The 25,621-nt window shown below is 37.4% G+C and overlaps 1 long non-coding RNA gene across 2 annotated transcripts in view; it reads right to left on the bottom strand.

Moving 5' to 3' along the window:
* The window catches only part of LOC122889592, a 102,487-nt gene that overhangs the window by 55,145 nt on the left and 21,721 nt on the right, over positions 1 to 25,621 (bottom strand). Inside the window, exon 2 of one of the 2 annotated variants that reach the window (XR_006380947.1) lies at positions 7,050 to 7,138. The exons of the other annotated variant lie outside the window; for it this stretch is intronic. This is a non-coding gene — a long non-coding RNA (uncharacterized LOC122889592). The remainder of the gene's footprint in view (positions 1 to 7,049; positions 7,139 to 25,621) is intronic. 2 annotated transcript variants of the gene reach the window in all.

Below are 25,621 nucleotides of genomic sequence, written 5' to 3'. Positions count from 1 at the left end.
AAGGGGTTGCTTTTCACCTTTAAAATGCAGCACAGGAATGTTATAAAACCCTTAGGAGTCCTAGGGCTAGAATTTGCTTTCATTGTTGCAATGGGTGGAGGAGTATGTAAGAGATTATAGCATTCTTCTTTTATTGCTATTGTTATGTTTTCCAATAAAAAATGAAATTGGGATAAGGGTGAAGAAGCTTCACTGTCTTAAGGTGATTTTCCAAAAAATTCAAGAGGGGCACTCAAACATGGGTCATTACTCTCAAGTCCTAGAGCTTGTTTTGGAAATTGTTTTGATAAAACACAAATGAATTTTTGATGCCTGAACTATCACAAGCAATGCTCACGGGAGAAATTTTCTTCCCTATCATTTTAGTCCATCAATAAATTGCTTCACTTACTCTTTCAAATGTAGAAACCTTTTCATTCACCATTTTTATATTATATACTACTTGACTGCCTCTCCTCAATTATATCCTCCTGGAAAATTAGCTCATTGAGGTATGTTGAGTTTGATATTTCAAATGTAAAAATAATCAATTCTAAATATAAGTACTTTCCCCTTTAAAGTATACTTATGAAGTATTTAAATGTATTCAAAATTTAGAATATATAAGACATAGACCTATGATGATCTCATTAGTTATGTAAGAGAACAGATATGTATGTATGTATGTACAGCCTTTATGTTGTAGGAAATCCAGTGGCTAAAGTTGTAAATGTATATTCATTTTAAAATAATACACAACAAATAATGATGAATAAAAAGAACTCCTATTCCTTATCAGGCTTATTTCAAAATTTGGCATTAACCAGTCAGTACTTATTCTTTGAGAATTTCACAACCACAATGTTGACAAATGTCAGTGGTATGTTGAGACTGACACTGACATTAATTCCAGCCCAGTAAATACATCAAATGTTAGTTACTTAATAGTTATGTAAGGAAGTCTGCGCTATCAGTAAACGTGGTAGATACTTTCCATTCTCAAGTGGAATATAAGCATTCAGGTCCTTCCCAAATGTAAAAATAATCAATTATTTGCCTGCACAATAAGGGACATACATATTTTTGAATTATGAATGATCTCAAAATCACTGGTTGCTCAGTGGTCCTCCTGAGTCCATATCTATATATGTAAGGTGGGAGCATTTCTGTTTATAGGTTAGGCTGAATATGCTGGGGACCAGCTCACTTGGGCCAGTCCTTTTTATCTGTTTTAGGAATATGCAATATACAGTATGAATTCAGAGTAGGGTACATTCTGATGTAGAGTCAGCTGTCTTTTATCATCCTCATTCTTCCCAGGCTAACACTTTTTCTACAAGGATTTATCTGAGCTAAAAGCTGCAGCATTATAGTGTAGGTCACTCATGAGATTCTCTGGAAGCTGTGAAGCCCTTCGATCAGCGTGAGGGACAATTTTGCAAGAATTCTGGGTACTATACCTGAGATACTACATGGATAGTTTTGTACAAGAGAAAAACGTGAATTTAGGAGCCGGGTCCAAATCTTGGGCTCACTACTAAGTGCAGCTTAGGGAAACGTTCTTAAGTTTAGGTAGCTAATTTTATTATTGGCTAATGCCTTATTATTTTATATTTATTTTTAAATTAAATATAAAATCTATTTATAAATATTACATACTTCTCTATATTTATATTATACTATTAAATATAATAGTATTTACTACTCAGTGTTGTGGGAATGAAATCATTTAATCTATGTAGAAAGCCTGGCCAGGAATAAAGTAAGTCTGCCAAAAATGTTTGTTTCTTTCTTCCTCCATGTCCTCACATAAATTACGGTGTACTCACCACGTTTGTTTTCAAAATACCTAGTGTCTAACTGTGGGGAAAAGAGCTTTATTCTGATAATGATGTTAACTTTAGTTGATATCATAGGTGTCATAATCTACCTATCAATGTAGGAGGTTGCTATAGATGAGGCACTGACCTGAACGTGACATACAGAATCTCTCATTTAATTTTCACAAAATGTAAGAGGCAGGTACTTTTGTTGTCTCAGTGTTGATTTAAAAGCATTACAGTTGTTCTTAAACTTCTGGTGAACTCTCACGCAATTGGCAAAACAAATCTTATGGTCAATCTCGACAATAAGTCAGAGAAATATACTTCACATACAGGGAAAACACGGCAAAATCACATTGTTACAGGCAGAGAGATTTATGGCCTACCATGAGGTTAAATACAGCATAAATCCAGAACTACACTCTAACAAGTGAGAACATCAATGTAGAGTCTTGACTAATAATTCTAAGCATCACATGACTGGTGATAAATTAGTACTAGAGATGAGAATTGATAGACAGAAAAGCAATTGGACAAGAGCTTTGCCAGTTACTTGACTTCCTTCTTAAAAATCGAGGGATAAGAATAGGTAATTTTATTTGTACTAGAACATCATGAAAGGGAGTTATGGGACATGTATGCTGTACACTGATTTGCAAAGGTCAGAAATATAACCTGAGTGATTATGTCCTATAGTTTTGGATTAGGGTTTGAGGAATGTTTCATATTAGAGGGGTTTTATTAGCTTCATTCTGTATCTGTCTGTCACTAGATATGCTTAAATGACAGTAGCTGGAGGGAAGGCATTGTGGTAATCCTAAGTGACAAATGGGGGAAAGAAAATCTTTGTGGCAGAGGAATGCCTTAATTAGGGTTATTCAGAGATGCTAAATTTCAGCCATTCACTAACTTTTCAAGAGTTACCTCCCTTAATGATCCTTGTTGTGTATATATATATGGTCATTCCCCTTTTTTGAGAGAAACGTCAGTTATATTAACATTAAAGTTTGTTTTCCTTAAAATTTCAAAAGCCTTCAGAATAAATTCTAATTCTTCAACTCTGATATGCAGCTATGAAATTCATATGTATTCTATTTAAATAAATTATTTTAATTAGTTGGGGTTGATGAGAAAGGCCAACATTGATTACTTTCAGCTGAAACAGAAACATATAGTTAAGAGACAATTGGGGTTAGAACACCTGAGGTTTTACACATAGAAACATCCCTTCAACCTTAACACAGGTAAGGTGTAGACGCTATAGTTACTACTCTAGTCCTTCTCGGGAAAGAATGTTCAGGTACAGTAATCCCCACCGATCCATGAGGAGAAAGCCCTCCGTGGATGCCTGAAACTGCAAATAGTACCAAACCCTATGTACTTGGTGTTTACCTATGCACACATACCTGTGATAGAGTTTAATTTATAAATTAGGCACAGCAAGAGTTTAACAGCAGTAACATAGAACAATACAACAAAATGCCATAATAAAAGTTACATGAGTGCGGTTTCTCTTTCTCGACTTGTCTTACTGGACTGTATGCTCCCTTCTTGTTGTGATGATATGAGATGGAAAATGCCTATGTGGTGAGATGAAGATCAGTGAGTGACGAAGGCTCCGTGACCTACAGATAGGCTACTGGTGACCTGCGGATTCATTACCAGGGCCACCCTTCTCCAGACCACAGCTGACTCTGAGTAACTGAAACCATGGTAAGCGAAACTGCAAGTAAGGGGTTGGGGTAGGGTGAGTGGGGGCACTGTAAGTATTTGTTCGTATTGATTCAGGAAACAATTGGTATGTAAAGGCTAAAACTCAAAACCTCTGATGCCTGTGCTATTGCCCTAATAAATATGACAAGTCCAAACTGCCATTAGTAGTCAGTCACCTTTGTTTGGGTAAAGTTCGCATTATTGCTCAGTGCTCCACACAAATTCTGTATCCTGAATATTCTGTATCCTTATAACAAACAGGAAATAAGGTGTTATCGTGAGGGCTTGAGACTTTTGGTTCTAAAATCAGTCCAGTTGGAGGTTCAACAACAGCTTCTTAATTTTGTAGCTCAGTGGGTATCTAAGCCTCAGTGTCTCATTTGTAACATGGAATATTAAGAATATCCATTTCGCAGAATTTTGAAGCTTTAAATAAAGTAATGCATTTTCCCATGGCAACAATTTCTAAAACCTTCCCTAACCACATATTTTTAAACAACCATATATTTTATTCCTACTGAGTAAATGTATAATTTGGGTTCTTTTCCCAACGATAAGGATAATTGGTGGAACCCTTTTCCTTCTTTATTCAAAAACCGTGGACTGAGCCCAAACATGCATGAGACAGCTGCCCCAGAGCAGGGGCTGAAGCACATTTGATCCCTGCCCTCAGAGATTTTCAGGGATGTGGAACTTAGAAGCTGAACTCCATCCCAGTATACTGGGAGGTGCTTTAATGAGCCGTAACCACATTTCTTCAGTTAGCTTCTTAACTTGGGAAATTTACTTTTCCTCAGTCTTTCTTCACAGCTCAGCTCGTGATTATACACTTTCATACTAGACCCACAAGTCTTCATGGACACAGCTATTTTTTTGAAGTTTTCATGTCACTCAAATGGTGCCAGAGTAATTAGTGGATACTCAGAAGCCTTCCCCATTTATCTATTCATGGAAGAGTGATCTGGAGAAACTAGCCCCACTGCTCTGCTGTGTCATTACCAGTATTTCTAGTGTTCTACCCCTTCTAGGCTTGAAACACACAACATCAATGCATTGTATTAATGCATTGTATTAATGCATTGTATTCATTCATTGTTTTTTTTTTCATGTGTGTGTTGAACGAATAGTTATTGAATATCTCTTTTATGCCAATCCTTGTTCCAGACATTGGAAATAAAATAGTGTACAATACCCAGAAGCCTCCTCACCTTGAGGAGTTTATATTCTATTGAGGAAGATACAATACAAAAACAAAGCAAAATCAAAAGATAACCGTAAGGACTTGGAAGACAACAAAGAATTCTATGATAGAAAATAAAACATGGCAGGTTGGAACAATAATTATAGAGGATAGAAGGGGAAAAAGCCTTTCTGAGGAGAAAGCAATTTTCAGCTGATACCCAGAAAATGAGAAGGAGCCATTCATGTGAAGAACCTTCCAGGCAGGCAGACTGACAGATCGAGGAGTCAGAGATGGGAGATAGGTGAGTGTGTCTGGGATCATGAAGACAACTAGAATTACTGATTAGAATAAGCTAAGGAAGAGTAGCATGATATGAGTTGAGGGAAGGTAGGGACTAGGTAATTCAGGACCATATAAAGCACGATAAGGAACTAGGATGGTATATTCTCTATTTTTTTAAGATTTTATTTATTTATTTGACACAGAGAGAGAGATCACAAGCAGGCAGAGAGGCAGGTGGAGAGAGAGGGAGAAACAGGCTCCCTGCTGAGCAGAGAGCCCATTGTGGGACTCGATCCCAGAACCCCGAGTTCATGACCTGAGCCAAAGGCAGAGGCTTAACCCACTGAGCCACACAGGTGCCCCGGGGATGGTGTATTCTAGGGTCTTGGAAAATCACTGAAATGTTCAAAGCAGTGAAGTCACATGCTTACTTTTACAACTGGATAAACAATAGCTAATATGTATATGGCACTTACCAAGAATTATTCTAAATCCCTTTATATCTGTTATTACTTCATTCAATCTTCATGACAACTCTTGAAGTGGGTACTATTATTATTCCATTTTATGGAGTGGAATATTTATTATGAGATTAAATATCTTGCCCAAGATATTTAGCTATTTAGCTAGTTGCAAAGCTAATAAGTAGCAGGACTGAGATTCACACCTAGGCAATTTAGCTCCAGAATCTGTGTTCTGTATCTTGCCTTGTGGCATTAGTTTGTAGGTCTTGTCCTAACACCAAGTCAGGGATGTTCAGCAAATATCTTGTGCACTGGGATCAGTGGAACTAGCATACTTATTTATACTTATGGCAACATATTATAGTTAGCTACTAAAATCATAGAATTGTACAATTTAAGGAGACATGAAAGATTGTTATGTGATACTTATAATGACACTCTAAGAAGATAAGCAACTCAACTCAGATTGCACAGCTAGTTATGTAGGCATCATAAAAACTGCTGGGAGTTTTGTTAAGGCAGACATAAATAATTTAAGCAATGAACACTCAACTATATGTCAACATTCTTATGAAAATCAGTTTGAGGCTATGTAAATTAATCAGACTCACATGAGATCTTTTTAATAAGAGATGGTTTAAATTATTTCATAATAAGGCATGGTTTCAAACAGGGGAAAACAGAATTCTTTGGAACACTGTGCTACATAAACTTGCAAACATGAAAATTCTGAAACTGATTAAATAGATTAAATAAATATTAGAAAAAATGCAAAGATAAAATTTACCTCATTTCTTCTAAGATCTATACATTCACAATAAAGAAGGCGGTTGCTACAGAAACAAAAGTACTATGACATCTGAGAAGATAATAAGTCTGATGAAGTTAACTGTCAAGATATTGTGAGGCATTTAAAACATAAAGGAAGACAATTTTGATCATAAAAATGTAACAATAGATGAAGCATTGGTTAGACAGAACATGCATTTACTGAATCACAAACATTAAGTGAGCACCCACTCTGAGCCAAGTAGTCTGGCAAAATGCAAATAAAGGGGATCCTGGGTGGCTCAGTCTGTTAAGCATCTCCCCTCCACTCAGGTTATGATTCTAGGCTCCTGGGATCAAGCCCCACACTGGGCTCCCTTCTTGTGGGGTAACTGGCTCTCACCCTTCTCCCTGCTTGTGCTCCCTCATGCCATCTCTTTCTCTCTCCCAAATAAACAAATAAAACATTTAAATATATATATGTAAAGTTCCTATCCTTATGGAGTTTATGCCCATAGGGGAATAAACTCCATAAGGAGTTTATAAGTAGCCAGGGGAACCAGCTGGGAAAAAAAAAAAAAAAATCAAATAGCTATACATCAAAAGACTACTAAGATAAATAAAAGTTGTGAATTTATAAGTACAAAAATCAATGCAAACTTTGCCAGTAAAGAAAGCAAATCAGTCCTACTCAGGCATTTTGAGAATAAATAACATCACAGCTACTAATCTATAGCAGCTAAACATGGAGTCAATGTAAACAATTTGTCTGCAACTCACTTCAGGAAGCATATGGTGCACCAAAGATGCATTCATCTGCCACATTTCAAAACCCACCTTCATGATCATTCAGTGTCTGGTATGCACGTCTCTCACTATGAGGACAGGCTAGGTCTCCATCAGACTGCAGTGTTAGGATCCCAGTCCTCAAGAGATTTATGTAAATGACATGAAAAACAGAAAATTAACAGGTCAGTGAAATATGTAATGGAAAACTGACCAAGTGGAAAACAAAAAACGTGTGTGACATAGGCATTCACAATATAGGCTAAAGAAAGCAGGGTCAGTTTGGAAGGGAGTGGTGGGGAAATTGTGCCTGTCTTTGGCAGTTTGTTCTCACGTCCATTTTTCATGTGTTTGTTTCTTCTTTGTACAAGGCACCACAGAGCCTTCTAGGCTGTTTTCCTTGTTTTTTGTTTTGTTTTGTTTTTGGTTTTGTTTTTTTTTTAATTAGGCATCATCTACTGGTGTTAGCTGACAGGAGAAAACAGCAGAAGATTGGAGACCCACTGGGAGGAAAAGGAAAACCAGAGTATGTCTCTCCTGCTCTTGTTTTGCTTACAGTGGTGTTTTTCAGTTACTGGGATGCCTTCCTTGTTCCAGTTCCTTCTAGACAGTTCTGTTGTAATTCTAGCTCTTACCAGGTGACTCCAGGCACCCAGGGGACAATAACACTACCCCTTCACTTAGATCTTCTAGTCTATATTAAAATAATGGCCCCTTCTTCTTTTTTTTTTTTTAACTTTTTTTTAAACCCTTTTTAAAAAAAAAAAATTATTTATTTATTTGACAGAGATCACAAGTAGGCAGAGAGACAGGCAAAAAGAGAGGTGGGGGGGAGCAGTCCCTGCTGAGCAGAGAGCCTGATGCGGGGCTCGATCCCAGAACCCTGGGATCACGACCTGAGCCAAAGGCAGAGGCTTTAAACCACTGAGCCACCCAGACGCCCCATAAAATAATGGCCCCTTCTTGATGTGTCTCTGATTGCCTCAATGGATTGAGGATGCTGCCTCAATGTCCCTGGTAAGCTATCCAGCTCTTCTATGACTACTCAATGCCCTATACTAAGTCCATCTTTTTTAAAGACATAGGTTTCCTTTTTTTTTTACTGGCTATTTACTGGTACAGAAAAGATGCAGAGTAATGTAGAAGAATACATTTATTTTTTAAGTCCTTAGAATCTTGGTGTGTCCTTTGGGCTATCTGAACTTGGGAGAGAGATGTAAGCATTATATGCCTCCAGTTTCCATTCCTTCCATCCATTCACCAATCTACAAAATGATAATCCTAGAATCTACATTCTAGAATTATTGTGAGGATTAGATAAAGTCATGCAAAAGAAGTTCTTAGCATTGTACCTGTTTCATAGTAGGTCTTCATTCACGATACTTGACTTTACTCCATGACTTCCTCTCACCTCCAGCCATCATAAAGTTGTTCCTACCATGTATAGGGTCTTGGCTACAACCTTTGTATATATGGATATGTATATGTATTTATGTATATGTATTTATGAATATGTATATGTGATTGTTTATCTATATATATGCATATATATATAGTATATGTGTGTGTATTTTTAAAATTTAATCATTATAACAGTCCTAAGAGTCTGTTGCCATTATTATATCCTTTTTCAGATAAGGATACTGAGGTTTAAAATGCTAGTTGAAAAAAATACATAAAAAAAATGCTGGGCGCCTGGGTGGCTCAGTGGGTTAAGCCGCTGCCTTCGGCTCAGGTCATGATCTCAGGATCCTGGGATCGAGTCCCACATCGGGCTCTCTGCTCAGCAGGGAGCCTGCTTCCTCCTCTCTCTCTCTGCCTGCCTCTCTGCCTACTTGTGATCTCTCTCTATCAAATAAATAAATAAAATCCTTAAAAAAAAAAATGCTAGTTAACATGTCTGAAGTCAGACAGCAAGTGGTATATTCAGTATTCAAATTTATGTCTGCCTGACTCTAAAGTCTGCAGTCGTTGCTAAGTGACCTTTCATCACTATAAAGACGTGTCATATCTGATCCTCAGATATTCTGAAATCAGAGAAAACACATACCCCCAATATTCCCAACCATCCTCCAGTTTTTGACCTAAGCTGTTGTATAGGGTCACCTATGGACTTGGAAACGAGGTTTTTACCATAACTGAACAGTTTTAGAATAGTAGATAATGTAGCATATGAAATCAAAGTAGTAATATTCAGATCAATCAGAATGTATAGCATCTGTGTAGTACATAAAACTTAAGAAAAATAAAACACCTAAAATTTGAAAGTGTGTTAAGTATACTGTAATAACATATGAAGATGTAGATAAAGGTATATAGTTTTTTTTAAAGAGCATGCAAAAAAAGACATCTGTTTTTGAAATTATAAGATTATAGGCATTTCTTAAGTAGCAATGAGACAAGTAATAATGTCTGAATTATATATTTGTTAAAAAATGTGATTAGAGGGCACCTGGGTGGCTCAGTGGGTTAAGCCGCTGCCTTCGGCTCAGGTCATGATCTCAGGGTCCTGGGATTGAGGCCCGCATCGGGCTCTCTGGTCAGCAGGGAGCCTGCTTCCTCCCCTCTCTCTCTGCCTGCCTCTCTGCCTGCTTGTGATCTCTCTCTGTCAAATAAATAAATTAAATCTTTAAAAAAAAATGTGATTAGAACCATGAGAGAGGAATACTGTCTCTTTTACATAACTGTGTATATAAGTATATAAGTCTACATGTTTCTATATGTGTATACATATATATGTATATATACTTACACATATATATTTGACAGTTAAAGGAAAGATCATCAGAATAGGTTGCTAAGGACAGTTAATGTATTTAATTCAAGACACCACAACACATTCAACATTGTTCTATGAAGTTTCTATTTTTAAAAAGTAAAAAGTTTCTATTTTGAAAGGTAAACATATACATTGCTAAGAGTTACTACCATGGTTTTTTTTCCGTATAAGAAAATGAATAGAAATTTTAGAATTGAACAGATATTCAAAAGCAAATCACTACAAAGAAATGGCATCTATATTGGGTGCCTGGGTGGCTCAGTGGGTTCAGCCGCTGCCTTCGGCTCAGTTCATGATCTCAGGGTCCTGGGATCGAGGCCCACATCAGGCTCTCTGCTCAGCAGGGAGCCTGCTTCCTCGTCTCTCTCTGCCTGCCTCTCAGCCTGCTTGTGATCTCTCTCTGTCAAATAAATAAATAAAATATTAAAAAAAAAAAGAAAGAAATGGCATCTATATAAAGAAGTATCCAGCCTCAATTTTTGAGTCTTAAGTAACTGCCATAAACAAAACTCAGCATAGGAAAATTAATCTTTTAATCACTACTCTCAGTATTTTTTTCCTGTAGTTGGCACAAAAATGATAAGCAGAGCAAGTCATTCCTTATTCACTGATCTAAAACAAGTAGTGCCTTATTACAATAAAAAAATTACTACCAAACCAACAACAACAACAAACTTCCTGAAGAAGTCGTTAATGAAAGATTTTAAGAAAGTTTAATTAGCGGTATTGACCAGAAGGAGAATATATTGTATTGCAAGAAGGGAAACACCACAAAAGTAAATTGAAACAAGATGTGGAGGATCACTGAACTGGGAAGACTATCTGTGAAGAAACAGATAAAAGAAAGAGGTAAAATGTGCAGAACACCGTTACACAGAAATGAAATGAATTAAGAATATAGCAGGTCTCTCTGCTTAGATGTGGATAGTATGAAAGAGCATCACTCCAAATTTACAAAGAGAAAAAGTTAAAAAACCTAAAAATTCACAGCTTTACTTGAATCCACAAAAGACTGAAAGTTACAGAGCAACCAACTAACCTAAAATCTAAGTAAAGACTGATGCTTCCAAGGAGAAAGGGATGTGATTATTTGCTTCCCTGGGACAGACACTGAGTGACATGAAAGCAAGTAAGAAAAATCCACTAGAATTTCTTTTTAATAAATTGCCACAGGCTGAGCATGGGTAAGCATGAGAGTGTGGAAAGACTAGGAACCACAGACATGGGGAAATTTGCAACTCATAGAAGCTTCTTTAGTGGACTTCACCTAGAGCTTACAAAAAAAGGTTTGGGCTGGTGAGAGACCGGAGAATGCTGCCCGTGGAGAATGCAGGAGAAAGGATAGTACCTATGTGAACAAGGCAAAAAGTCCCATCTAGGATCCTTCCCCCCATCCTTCCTATAAAAAAAAGCTTTAAGCCTCTGTGGGGAGAGCAGCAAACTCGGATGCCTTCAGGGCATGGGTTAAGACCCAATACAGATGGGGGAAGGTAGGAGACAATAACATCTACCCCTGGGAGAGAGGCAGGAAAATATACTGGGTCTAGACCATTAGAGATCCTCTATCACCAAGTAGGGAAGAATCATAAAGAAGATCCCAAAGCTGGTAGATGCCAAGATTGAGGATCCAGGAAAACAAATAGTAGTCTCCACCTCACCCCTCCCATATCTCACCAGGTGTCTATTGGGCAAAACAAAAGAGAGGGTGGAAAGAAAACTTCAAAGCACAGGCTCAATGCAGTTTTGTGAGGGCATCTCCCTCTGCTTTGAACATCAGATACACCAGAGTAATGCCTTATGGTATTTCGCTACACTTTATTCAACTGAAAGTCATATTTATTAATTATGCAATTGAATTAAAACGTCAGTGTGATTCTAGTATAACTTTTACTCAGCTAAATCAGATTTTTAAAATAGGGCAAAAATTCTATCTTGGTTCTTAGTTGATTTCATGTTGAGTCCCACTCTAGCCTTGAACATGGGCTGAGGAGGTGATTTAGCTGTGTCTTAACCCCCCCGTGCTCACTCTCCTATACTCTGCACTGATGAGGTAGGCATCTAGCAGCTTCATTCCCTACGACCTGTTGCTAGCTGGTTTCCTAATAGGTTATGTTGTGCCAGTAGAAGACTTGTGAGAGATCAAAAGATTGAAAGAAAGTAAAGCTTTCTGCTTCTGGCTCCAATAGTATGGTACTTGATAGCAGTTGATGAGAATTATGGTGTCTAAAGCAAAGGTAGGATGATTTTTGGTTCTGCAACATGGACAGAGATAATACCTGTTCAGAGTTCCAGCCGTGGTCAAAACGCTCCCCATTTAGCAAATCCAGAACTGGTCATGATGGTGTATCCAACAACTTAACTGCAGATGCTTGGCCTCTAGTCCACAATTAGGATCATCTTTGGAGTTTACATTATGAAGCTTTTCTTCTGCAGCCACCATCCCTTCCTCTTTTATAATTTTGGTCCTTCGAATAAATTTGTAACCAATTCCTTGCTTTTAATTCCCTCTGACTGACATTCCTAGAATGGTTTCTCTACTCTTGATATATGTGTGTCTTAATTCATAGACTTTCAAGAGAAGGAGCTGTGGAGTAGCTGAACAGAGTGCTGGGACTGACCTGCCAATGGAGACAAAGAGCTTTTTCGCTGATATACATTCACTGACAAAGTGAAGTTCTAATCGCACTTAAACAAGATTAAATTTGAAGGGGAAAAGCGTTGATTTAGTGATACCATTTAGTAGACTGTTGACCTTTCCTTATTGACCTGTCATCAATAAAGTGGAACTAATTTGGCTATTCTTAACAAAATGAACACATCCGCCACGTATTGGTAGGAATACCTGCCCTCGCTTGTATTCAGACATTTGGACGTGGGACTTTAATCTCTTCCTTCTTCCTCTGTGCCTCAAAGATTCATAGGCATATCATCTGTGAGGTTTTCTTTGACATACTTCCTCTATGCTTCAAAGATCAATAGGCACTCTGTGAAGCCTTCTAAGACACACCTCTCCCCCTCTAACTGTGTTGTGTGCCTGTGCCATGAGCTTTGAAAAAATTGTTTTTTTCAGGTGAGTTCCATGAGAGAAAAAAAAAATGCCCTCAGCTTCCTACCATGCCACAGTCATATTCCCCATTGCTTCTTTAGAACAGGTTCATCTATGTGTTGCAAGAATAGTTGTTGAGCTATGGGATTACTCCAAGTTATCCATTAAGCTACACTGCCGCCTATCCTTCAACAGGAAACACAAAAAGCATAAAAGATGTTTCTAAGTCCAGAAGAACTGACAGCTGCTTGTGAGGTTGAGGCATATACAAAGGAAACTGAGAAACAGCTGTTGTGTGAGCTGTAGGAGGACATGTGCCACAAATCAGTCTTTCACTGACCCCAGACACTTCTGGGCTTTTCCTTTTCATAGAGAGAGATGTGAAAGTAGGAAGCCAGGTCCCATATGGACAAACTTACCTGCAGCTTTTTCTTTATTGTTTTAAATTCAGAATGTCCCCAAGAGAAGTTTCTGCAAATATGCCAGAGGAATTTTGTCACCATTGGTATTTGCTTGACAATCCCCCAAGTGGTAAATTTCTACTTTCACATACAGAAGGACTAATTACCATCAATTTATTATTTTCCAATTTAATACATGTTGTCACAACAGCACTTTGGTCTGGCTATGATTTACAGAAGCTTGTAACATTTGACTTTCTTTTTTTAAAATATGGAACAATGATTGGGAAGTTTTCTAACTGTAAGGTAAGAGTGCAGAATGTCTTTCTTCTACAATCTTTATGTCTAGTGACAAGAACATTTGCCAGAAGCTGTTCCAAAAAAGCCAACTCCCACTAGATGTAGTAAAAGTATAAATATAGACTGATTTTATTTGGAAATTGACTCATGCTTTTTACATAATTGCAATTGGATGAAATTGAAGCTTTAGAGATTTGAAATTCCAATCAATCTGATCTGAAATGAATGTAAATCCTACAATAAGTGAATAAATTACACATTTGCAAAATGATAAATGGCAGTTATCGAATTCAACTAAGCAATATTAACCAATAAACTTTAAACACATTGAGAAAGGGGAAAATTACATTTGATTGCCTATCAGCAAATCTGGGGGAGGGAATTTTTTTAAAAGGTTATGAAAATTGCACAGCAGGCATGTTATGTTATCATGGGTGGGAATGTGTTCCTTACTTGAGTATTTGGTTACTCCAACTTGTTCATGTCAAACTAAATTCCAGCTTAAAGTTGTAACGTACTAAATTCCATCTCCACTAAATTTATATAACAGGCTTGTCACTTCTGATGACTGTTGTATTCAGAAATGAGCCTTTTGGGAAACCCGAGTGGCTCAGTTGGATAAGCGTCTGATTTCTGCTCAGGTCATGATTCCAGGGTCCTGGGATCAAGTCCTGTGTCAGGCTCCTTGCTCAGTGGGGAGCCTCCTTCTCCCTCTGCCTTCTACTCCCTCTGCCTGTGCTCTCTCTCAAATAAAAAAGTAATAAAAGAAATGAGCCTTTCCACCCGCTTTTGATATGTGACTGTAAAAATTTATGTGAAATATAAGTCTTTGTGCTGTGGATTTTTTTTTTGAAACAGGATTTTATTCATTGGAGAAGTTTACTTTGACAAAAATGAACACTGGGAAATTCTTTAAGTTAAAATGTTCCTCCTTGATGCAAATAGTACTTCGTTGCAAATATTGCTCAATAATACAGTAGATTCATCTGCAATAGTTTTATTATGCATTATCCTGGCCAAGGTCATGCTTTTGGAATGTATATTTTATGAACAAAATGATTTGGAATTATAGCTCCTGTAGGACTAAAGGAATAAATACAAATGATAATTCAACATGCTTTGTTATAAGCATCCTTTTGATGTATATTTACATCCATAAGCACCCATTCAATGTGTATTCATGGAAGTCTGTTTCAGACTTTAACTAGATAAAGAGGAATGAAACACAATCCTTAAATAATTTATAGTTTCTCAGGAAGATCAGACAGGTTTGCAAATAATTTCAACTCAGGAAAGAACTTGACAATCACTTAGGTTAAATAAAGACGAGGCCATAAGAGAATTCAGGTGATAGGGGCACCTGGGTGGCTCAGTGGGTTAAGCCTCTGCCTTTGGCTCAGATCATGATCTCAGGGTCCTGGGATCAAGCCCTGCATCAGGCTCTCTGCTCAGCAGGGAGCCTGCTCCCCCTGCCTCTCTCTGCCTGCCTCTCTGCCTACTTGCGATCTCTCTCTGTGTCAAATAAATAAATAAAATCTTAAAAAAAAAAAAAAAGACAATTCGGGTGATAAATATAAAACTTTTGGTTGAAGAATGAAGGAAAACACCTACAGCAGGTTGAATTCTGTCTCTGAAAAAGATACATCCAAGTCCTAACTCTCAGTACCTGTGAATATGGCCTAATTTGGGAATTTTGTCTTTGCAGATACAATTAAGTAAAAAAAATATGTAGGTAATTTTTAAGTTAGGGTAGGCTCTAATCCAATGACTGGTATCCTTATAAGAGAAAAGAGAGAGAAAAAGAGAGAGAGAGAGAAGAAAGAGAAAGAGACGTGAGACACAGAAACATAAGAGAGAAGACAAAGACATAGATTAAAATTATGCTACCGTAAACCAAGAAAGTCTGGAGCCCCAGAAACTGGAAGAGGTAAATGAGCATTCGTCCCTAGAGGCTTTAGAGAGAGATTAGGGCCCTGCCAACATTTTGATTTTTGTATTCTGGCCTCCAAAATTGTAAAAGACAATTTCTGTTATTTTAAGCTATGAAGCTTGCAGTAATTTGTTACAACAGCCCTAGGAAATGAATTTAACACCATCACAGAGACAACAGTTGAATTGGATCATGAAGGATGGATTGTATTTGGACATTCAAGGCCTATTACATACCAGGATAAGTAGCATCCCTTGCAGGGGGAATACTTGAGTAAAAACTGAAATTAGGGAAGTTTGAAGAAAGGGGAAGTGAGGTCTTTAACATCCTTGAATAATAGATGTATGATGTGGGAAAGTAAAAGAGAGCAAAGAGAATGGGAGCGGGGGGATGGGAGGAGAAAGAGAAGAAATTGTAAGAAGGAACAAAAAGGTTGAAACCAGCGTGGAAGTCATTGGAGAAGAAAATGGACCAGAATGAAGAAAAATACTACTCCAGTGGCTGAGGAGCATGAGACCTAGAGAATGAGATTCTTGGTCACCATTGTCCCTCCCAAGTACAGACATGTGAGGGAGAATATTTTTGAGAGAGAATAGCCAGCCACTATATTTGCATGCATAGTTATTCTAAAAATGTTAATAGATTATACTTATTTCAAGTTTTTATGTAATTTTAAAATCAGAAAGTGTGGGACTCAAGGTTGCTCAAGGTTGATTTGGATATTTGAGGTTTTGTGGTACCATACAAATTTTAAGATTGTTTAATTCCATTTCTTTACAGAATGTTGTCAGGACTTTGATTGATAGTGATGGCATTGACGCTGTAGATCACTGTAAGTAATATGGAGATTTTCTAACATTAATTCTTCTAATCCATGAACACAGGATGTCTTTCTATTTATCTCTGTCTTCTTATTTTCCTCTATCACTGTTTTATCATTTTGAATGTATAGTCTTTCACCTCTTTTGTTACATTTACTAAGTATTTTATTATTTTTGTTGCTATTATAAATGTGATTCTTTTTTTAATTTCCTTTTCAAATAGTTTGTTGTTTGTGTACAGAAATGTAAATATTTATCAATAAACAGATAATTCAATCTTAAAAGTAAGGAAATTCTGTCATTTGCAACAATATGAATGAAACTGGAGGACATTCTTGATGGGGTTTTAGAATATAGGTGAGGTTCGTTGGGGTGGAGTCCAGAGCTGACGACCAAGAAAGAATTCTTGAGACATCTTTGGTGCAAAATGGTGGTTTATTAAAGCAAAGAGACAGAACTCCTGGGGAGAAAGAGCTGCTGAATAGAAGTTGTAAGGTGTGACTTATTATATACTTGGGAGTTGGGGGAGGTAAAGAAAAGGGAGGTTTCAAAAGGATTTTCTTATGTTAAAGAAGACCTACAGGATACCAAAGGGGTTGCTATTGTCACGTTAAGGTTGTTTTTCCCTATAGCAAGACATCAACATGAAGATAGTTGAGAGCTTCCTGAAGGAACATTACATTCTGGCCGCTTCAAGTATCTGTCAATGGGCTACAGGTTATAAGGACATTTAATTATATTTATATTTCCCTGTGGAAGCAAGGTTATTGATAGAAATGCTTTGTTCTTGTTGATTGCTAAAACATTTGTAAACTGAGGGAGACTCATATTTTGCACTTCGTTTTTCCTCTGCTTAGCTTCAGGGCAGCTAGGAGTACCTGTGGAATGTCATAAATATCCCCTCTTGGTTTGGGGGTGGGGAGGGTTGTGGAATGTCAGCTTCTGCTTTGTCTTCAGCCAGCCTTCTGTTTCCTCATCATTATGCCACGTGAAATAAGCCAGACACAGAAAGTCAAACTGCATAATCTCATTTATATGTGGAAACTAAAATAGTCAAACTGATAGAAGTAGAGAGTAGAATGGTGGTTGCCAGGAGCTGGGGGAAGGGAATCTGGAAAGTTATTGATTAAAGGATACAAAGTTTCAGCTCTGCAAGATCAATAAGTTTTGGAGATCTCAGGTACAGCAATATGACTATAGTTAAGGATACCATATTATATAGTTGAAATTTCCTAAGAGGGTAGATCTGGAGTGTTCTCACCATACACACACACACACACACACACACATGAAAATGTTAACTGTGTGAGGTGATGGATATATTAATTAGCTTGATTATAATGATATTTTACAATGTATAGTTTATAATGTATTTTACAATGTGTACACCTTAAACATATACAATTTTTTGTCAATTATACCTCAAAAAAGCTGGAAAATATGTTTTAGCATAATTTAAAAGTTTTTATAGATAAAACTGTTTTTCCAATAATTAGTTTCCTGATCAACTTCCATTCTGTTTAGGATTTACTACTTTTTGCTTTCTTCTCTGCTAACCTCTATTCATTTTTATCCCATGTGGATTTGTTTGAATTGTTTTGTATCTTCCAAGAAAGAAAAGTGTATTACTTTGCTTTCTTATCTTTCCACTGATATTCCTTTGTGATAAACTTTTTTAGTTTCAAATTGTTTTTCATTAGACTTTTTAAGAATAAAATCAGACATTTTGAATTATAGATTAAATAATAGTTAAGAATCATCAGGCACAATTCAATGATAAGTCCTTTTGCCTCATACCTTTGATTTTTAAGCGTAGTTTTGAAGATGTCTAAACAATTTTACATGCATTATCTTGTTTGCTCATTTGCTCTTTTTAATAGTGAGCAGTGGTGTACTAATAAACTAGCTCTTTAAAAAAAAAAATAAATAAAAGCCCTGATTTATAGTACCTGACAACTTATGTGGCATAAACAGTCTCACCATGGCCAATTTCAACCTACAAATGATTTAAAAGTGGGCTTGTAAAATTCATGACTATTGTAAGGACCTATTTAGCCAGAGGCTTCCATCCAGGTTAAACAATAACCTTGTTGTTTAACCCTTAAACTGTCCCTGCCTGCAGTCCTCCAAGGGACTTACTAAAAAACAAGTCCCAGAAACCAGCCCCAGGTAACAAAGCCCAAATACAAGGGTGGGTCAGGCCAGGTGGAGACATCCAATCAGTGGGGGTGCATACTGTCTCCCTAGCTACCAAAGAGTGTGGGTCCCGCCTTTTGGGCGCCAATTCTGACCAAGGTGATAGACTAGTTCAAACATCTACTAGGGTAAATTGTAATTCAATTGGTCACTTATGTGTGACCTAGCATAACTGTGCAGCTTTCTCTGTGTGTTGCAATCTCATTTGGCCACCTGTGCGTGGCCAGGCCCAACCACATGGCCTTTGCCCTTAAAAGCTAGTCTGTGAAACAGAAAGAGTTTGCCCTCTCTTGTAAGAGGTGCGGCCCCGAATGTTCGGTCTGATTCTTGATACTTGCTGTGGAATAAAGCTTTGCTCGACCTTCACTTTATATCAGTCTCGCTCCTTTAATCATGGACCCATTATTGGGGGACCTGACACTATTTAGCAATAAGCTCTTGCCAGTCAATCAGCTCAAGCACATTGCTGAATGTTAGGATTTATATCCCCATTTTATCAAAGAAAAACAGGAGCCAAGACAGACTTTTGAGTAACTTTCTCAAAATCACGCAGCTAGCATGGAGCTCAAGCCATCCCCTTCCATGCAACATGTTTTTTTATACCATGACTCTAGCTCCTTATTCATAACGATAGTGAGTTTTCATCAGTTGCATTATTGTAGAGCTCTTGCTTATTCATAAAATAATTTGGAGTATGTACAGATTAAAACTCATCTTCAAAAGAATAAAAGGCATTTATAGATAAAACTAAATGATTGTTTTTAAGTGAAGGAAGGGAGCCAACAGCACAGAGTATAGATATTCATTTATACCAACATTTAGTCCAGAAATATGTCATGAGGACTATTGTTTGGAGAACATTTAATGAGAGCAAAGTGTAGCCCTTTAGCTCTGGTTTTACAAAATAGGCAAATCAAATGCTTTTTCATAGATATTTGAAAGGTCCCCCACTAATGGGTCCGTGATTAAAGGAGCGAGACTGATATAAAACGAAGGTCAAGCAAACAAAGATTGGCGCCAAGCATCAAGAATCAAACTGACCAACTGGGGCCGCCCCTTACAAAGAGGTGACCTTTCTCTGCCTTACAGACTAGCTTTTAAGGGCAAAGGCCATGTGGTTGGGCCTGGCCATGCACAGGTGGCCAATGAGATTGCAACACACAGAGAAATCTGCACAGTCATGCTAGGTCACACATAAGTGACCGATTGAATTACAATTTACCCTAGTAGACATTTGAACTAGCCTATCACCTTGGTCAGAATTGGTGCCCAAAAGGCGGGACCCACACTCCTTGGTAACTAGGGAGACAGTATGCATGCTCCACTGTTTGGATGTCTCCACCTGGCCTGACCCACCCTTGTATTTGGGTTTTGTTACCTGGGGTTGGTTTCTGACGACTTGTTTTTGAGTAAGTCCCCTGGGAGGTGGACGTGGGAGGGGCAGGGGCAGTTTAAGTTTTACTGAATAAATAACAAAACGACTGTTTAAGCTAAGATGGAATCATTCTGGCTAAATAGGCCCTTAAAATATTCAAAGGCAGATCATCTTACATTTACACAAAACTCCTGGAGGCAGTTGTGTCAAGATTGAGATATAAGAGATTAATTTAAAAACAAAACAAAACAACAACAACAACAAAAAAAAAACCCAAGAGAAGTAACCCTTCTCTCAGACTGGCCTCAAACACGACATGTCTTACAAGCAATTTTTACCCAAAACAAATTGACAATTTAATCCTTTTATAGGCCTATGAGGCCACTAGTCTATATTTCTCAACAAAATGATAGGGAAACCTTTCAATAAAAGACATAAAACGCAGGTGTCATTTCATATTTGAAAAGTTGAACAGCAGGAATATGTGATCAGAAGATGCTCAGAGCACTTTAGCTGAGAAATTAGTAACAGATTTTGTCAAAAGGAAAGAGTATTATTTTCTGAAATAAGCCTGGAATTTTCTCTTTCCTACCTACCTCCCCAAACAAACCATCATTCCACTTCTCATTCACTGATTTATCCATTCGTTCGGCAAATACTATGCGACCACCTACTTTAGTACAAGGTATCCTGTTGGCAGCTGATAACTAAAGTTTACAGTCTAATCATGACATCCTCGAAGAAGGAAATATTTTCCACTCGAAAGAGGAACACATCATTTTAAAAATTGTGTGTGTGGGGGGGATACTTATCTGATTGGATTACAATTTTAATAAGTGTTTCAAATCAATGTTTACCAAATAAATTTAGAACAGAATTTAAAACCGGTGTTGCAACTTACGCTGCTTTCCTCCTCATTTGGTCATTCCTGTTGCCCCAGCTTTACCACGCATCAAATCAACTGGTACTCGGAGTCTGTCAAGTTAGATATTTTGGCCCCTACCACTTTCACAAATCAAAATGGAAATGAGAACAGCTCCTTGGCCAGGGTGCTTAGTCTGTATGGCTTTTCTCTCTGGAGCCAAACTAACAAGGTCAGTTTCCTCCATCAGTCACCCCATCTGAAGAATGTCAAGCTTAATACTTGTTGCCTGGGAGCCAGAATGCTTTGCATCTAAGCCAGCCTGAACTATGACTGCCTCTACTTGAGGTATTCATTCTCTTTTGTAATTAAGTTTGGTCTTTGGGTGTGCTATTGAGTCCCTTGTTGCTTTTGGGTCCAGCTGTGCTACTTTTGATTACTAACACATCTAGATTGTATTATGATAACCTGCTGTGATCAGGATTACTTTGTAAGTACATGAAACTGATGGAAAATTAATCAACTAATTGCATAACATCTAAAAAATTAATTGTGGTTTTGCTATTAAAAAATAAAAAGATCAAATGTATACAGAATCATTACAGATAATATCAAAGAAAACCAAATTAACTCAGTGTATAGGAGGTTCATTTGAACAATCATAATAAAATCCAGAGCTTTACAAAATCAATGGTGCACATAAAACCCTTTTTAAATGGTGGGTCTAATGACCTACAAACCAATTATGACAAGGCAAAATGCCTTTTCTAAGCATAAACTGCTATAATGGGGAGTTATCAGTCCAGGGGTAGAGACAAGGGAATATTTCTATGTGCTGAATCTTCAGCATGAAGTAATATATTTATTTGACACTGTTCTGAGAAAGGTTTTTATCTAGAAGGAAACAAAACAGCTCTGAAAATAAAATGCCAGGATTTTACTGCTGTGACACCAAAGTTGTATAACATTGGGCAAGTTACTATAATGTTTCTATGCCTCAGTTTTTAAAAATTTTTAAATGAGAATACATAGACCATGCTTCATAAATTATGTGAGGACTTAATGAGTTGACCCCTATAAATTAGAGCAGTGCTCACCGTGTTCTAAGAAAAAAAAAATATGTTAGCTATCATTACTATTAACTGAGGGTTGTTCCCAGGGTCAGTTTTGCAGGTGTGTGAAGTTACCCATGCTCTGAAGGGCCCATGCTTAGTTTAATGCTCCATTGTTGCTGCCTTAAAAGTCTTAATACTGTTTTAACAAGGAACCCCATATTTTCATTTTGCCCTCACTGCCCAAATCCTGGTTGTCCAAATCCTGGTAGGGATAGTTATCAAAGTGATCTCATTCTCTGACACCAATTTTTTTCTTTCCTGTCATTAATCTCTCACTTTCTAGAATCCAAGGAAGAAGGACTAGTAAATGAACTTTTGCAGATTATAGAATGATACATACATAAGGCCAACCTCATTGCTCCCTCCCATCTTTTTTTCTTATCTTTCCCTGCAGTTAGTCATAATATAAACCATTCTGGTAGACACATCTGATTGCACAACTTTGCTTTATCACCTAAAAGAAAAGAACATTCAAGGCAAAAGAGCATTTTTAACATAAGTTGTTTGAAGCACAGATGTATTTTTCACATTTTATTTAAACTAAGAAGTAGGTTTCAGTGTTAACCAGTCTTTTTGTTTGGAAGATCTAAATATGGTTCTAATACAGTTCTAATTATGTACTATTATGCATTGGTGAGTGCTGAATCATGATGGCAATAGATGACCAATGTTCTTTCAATGTCATTCAAGTTATTTGTGTGTGTATGTGGTATGTGTGTGGGAGGTGTTGAAGTGTATGTATGTGAGAAGGGGTAGGGGAGAAAGGCACAACTGAATCACCAAAAAGAAGAAAAAAAAAAAAAAAGAAAGAAAGAAAAGAAAGAAGGAAAGACCATTAGTTGATGATCCTTTAAATTTGGAATGTTCTTTGTAAAGCAAAAACATTCAGTATATGTTTGTTGTCAAGCCCTCTGGAGTGATACTGTCATCATACATGGCCAGGTGTTAAGGCTTTCTGTCCACATACATGCATCATAAAACATCATGAATCTATTTTCATTAAAATAAGCTCTTGTGTAAAATATCAACCTAACTTTTAATCAACTATCTACAAGAAAACTGTAAGAAATTAAGTTACAAAATACAAATAAGAAGAAAAGAGGAAAAACTTCCCTTCACAAAGTAATTGAGTAAAAGTTCTGGTTTAAGAGTGACCATACCCGGGGCACCTGGGTGGTTCAGTGGGTTAAAGCCTCTGCCTTGGGCTCGGGTCGTGATCCCAGGGTCCTGGGATCGAGCCCCGCGTCAGGCTCTCTGCTCCGAGGGGAGCCTGCTTCCTCCCCTCTCTCTGCCTGCCTCTCCGCCTACTTGTGATTTCTCTCTCCCTGTCAAATAAATAAAATCTTAAAAAAAAAAAAAAAAAAAGAGTAACTATACCCTATCAACCACTGTACTCTGTGCAAGAGACTCTCTTACATGTTCCTGTTTTGCTGGTATTATTGTAGCTCTGGAACACTCACCTTATTCCAGGCACTGTGCTATACAACAAAAATTTATGGTCTCACAGTTCTGGAAGATACAGTTCTGTAACTAGGGTTCAGCAGGATTGGTTCCATCTGAGGGCTGTGACAAAAGAAGCTATTCCAGGCCTCTCTTTTAAGCTTGCAGATAGAGGTCTTCCCCCGTGTGTTTTTTCTCACTGCCTTTTCTCTGTACGGGTCTAAGGGGTCTAAGCTGGCTTTTCTTTTTGTAATGCAGATTCGAGACTTAAGCTTTGATTTTTGAAGCAACCACTTCAAAGATGGAGACCTCCAGTAAACACACTGGCAGCCATACATTAGAGAAGAAGCAGGCTGCCCTGCCCACAGACTTCTTTGTTTTGGTGTGTTGATTTTGCACTTTAATGCACTTTAAATTCCTGGCTTTATGTTTTTATGCTTTAAATTCACCAATAAAGAATGAGCTCACCCCTAATTCTCCACCCTTGACCCCAATTAAAAGCAGAACCCCAGACTTGTGCTCTCTCTCCCTCTCTTTCTACCCCAGACTATACTGTGTAGCCTCAGCTGAGTCATGTAATTTCCAGAACAATTCTTTTAAAAGTGTTCTTATGGTTATTGCTGAGGATGTCTTGCAGTCAAAATAAGAACCACAAGGTCCAGTTCAGCCACAATACTGGTTTATAATAGACTGAGACTGGCACAAAACAATGCCTATGTCCAAATTTCCCATTTTATAAGGATATTAGTCCTATTGGATGAGGGGCCCACATTATTCCAGCACTGACCTCATCTTCACTAATTACATCTGAAACATATTTCCAAACAAGGTCACATTCTGAATTCCTAGGGTTTAGGGTTTCAATGTATTAATTGTGGGGACACAGGACACAATTAAATGGAAAGAAGGAACGAAGGAAGGAAGGAAGAAGGAATGGAGGGAGGGAAGGAGGAGGAAAGAATTTAATTCCCAACAAGTCTATGAGTTTTAAGGAGTTTAAATGTCATGCCAAACAGCAGGTAGATCAGAGGAAGCTCCATAGTTAAGTAAACCTTATGTTATAATCTATTAATTCATTCCACAATTATTTAATGGGTACCTACAAATACCAAGCACATTGTTATTCACATGTTTTCAAAACTGATTCATAATAGTAGCATGTATATTCATACATATGTGCATCTATACACATATAGATATAATATTATTCAGTCATAAAAAAGGGTAAGATCCTGCCTTTGCAACACATGGGTGGACCTAAAGGGAATAATGCTAAGTGAAAAAAGGCAGAGAAAGGCAAATACCATCTCATTTCACTCATCTGTGCAATTTAGGAAACAAAAGAACAAAGAAAAAAAAAAGAGACCAAAAGAAAAAGCCAGATTCTTAAATACAGAAAGCAAGCTGGTGGCTGCCAAAGAGGAAATGGGTGGGATATGGGTAAAACTGATAAAGAGGATTAATAGTACATTTATTTTGATGAGCACTGAGAAATGTATAGACTTGTTGAATCACTATTTTATATACCTGAAACTAATATAACACTGTATGTTAGTGATATTTCAATAAATAAATAAAAAGAAAAAAGATACAGTTTCTGATTAGAAAGACTGTTTATCTGATAAGCAAAACTCAAACCTGAACTGTGTGTGATGACATAGATGTGATCAAAGTAGCGCAAGGGTATGAAAGACTGAGCAATTTATTGTTCTTCCTGGAAGAGGCAGAGAACGGTGTTCACAGGAAAAATGACATGTGAAGTGAGTCTTAGAGAATGAGTAGGAAATTTTCCACAGAAGAATTCAGGGAAGAACATTCTGGGCAAGGCTGGGGCATGAGAAAACCCACCAAACCATGACAATATACCCCACGGATAAGGCTTAATTGCGTTGGCTTTTGGTAATTCAGTATAATATGAAAGAACTGTGATGGAATATCACTCTCTCTTCTAGGGCTACCTCCCCAGACTCCAAAACACAAAGCCACTATTAAACAGATTTGTACTAGGTCCCCTTTGGGACATAAGCTCTCTAACCCCAAAAAAGAAATTGTGATCAGTCTGTAAAGGAGATTATCAGCTATTAGTTTTGAATTAGTTTTCTCCGCTTTCTACATGATGCTTTCATTTCAGATAAGTCTAACCGTGATCTCTGTTAAGTTTCCAGTTCTGTGGACATTGTCTTGGAATTTATTGTCATATAATCTTGGAATGATATCTTCACAATATAATCACGTAGCAATGCTTTGAAGATTGTAAATATCAAGAGGGCAGAATATCATATTACATAGTGGATGCTGTTGGTGCAACACCAAAATGCCTTTTACAAACCCAAGCCCAAGCAGATGATGGCTCACAGC

This window comes from Neovison vison, chromosome 11 (genome assembly GCF_020171115.1).
Source record: "Neovison vison isolate M4711 chromosome 11, ASM_NN_V1, whole genome shotgun sequence".
Taxonomy (NCBI): Eukaryota; Metazoa; Chordata; class Mammalia; order Carnivora; family Mustelidae; genus Neogale; species Neogale vison.
The sequence above is the reverse complement of the archived record's forward strand: the minus strand, read 5'-3'. Positions and strand labels throughout refer to the sequence as shown.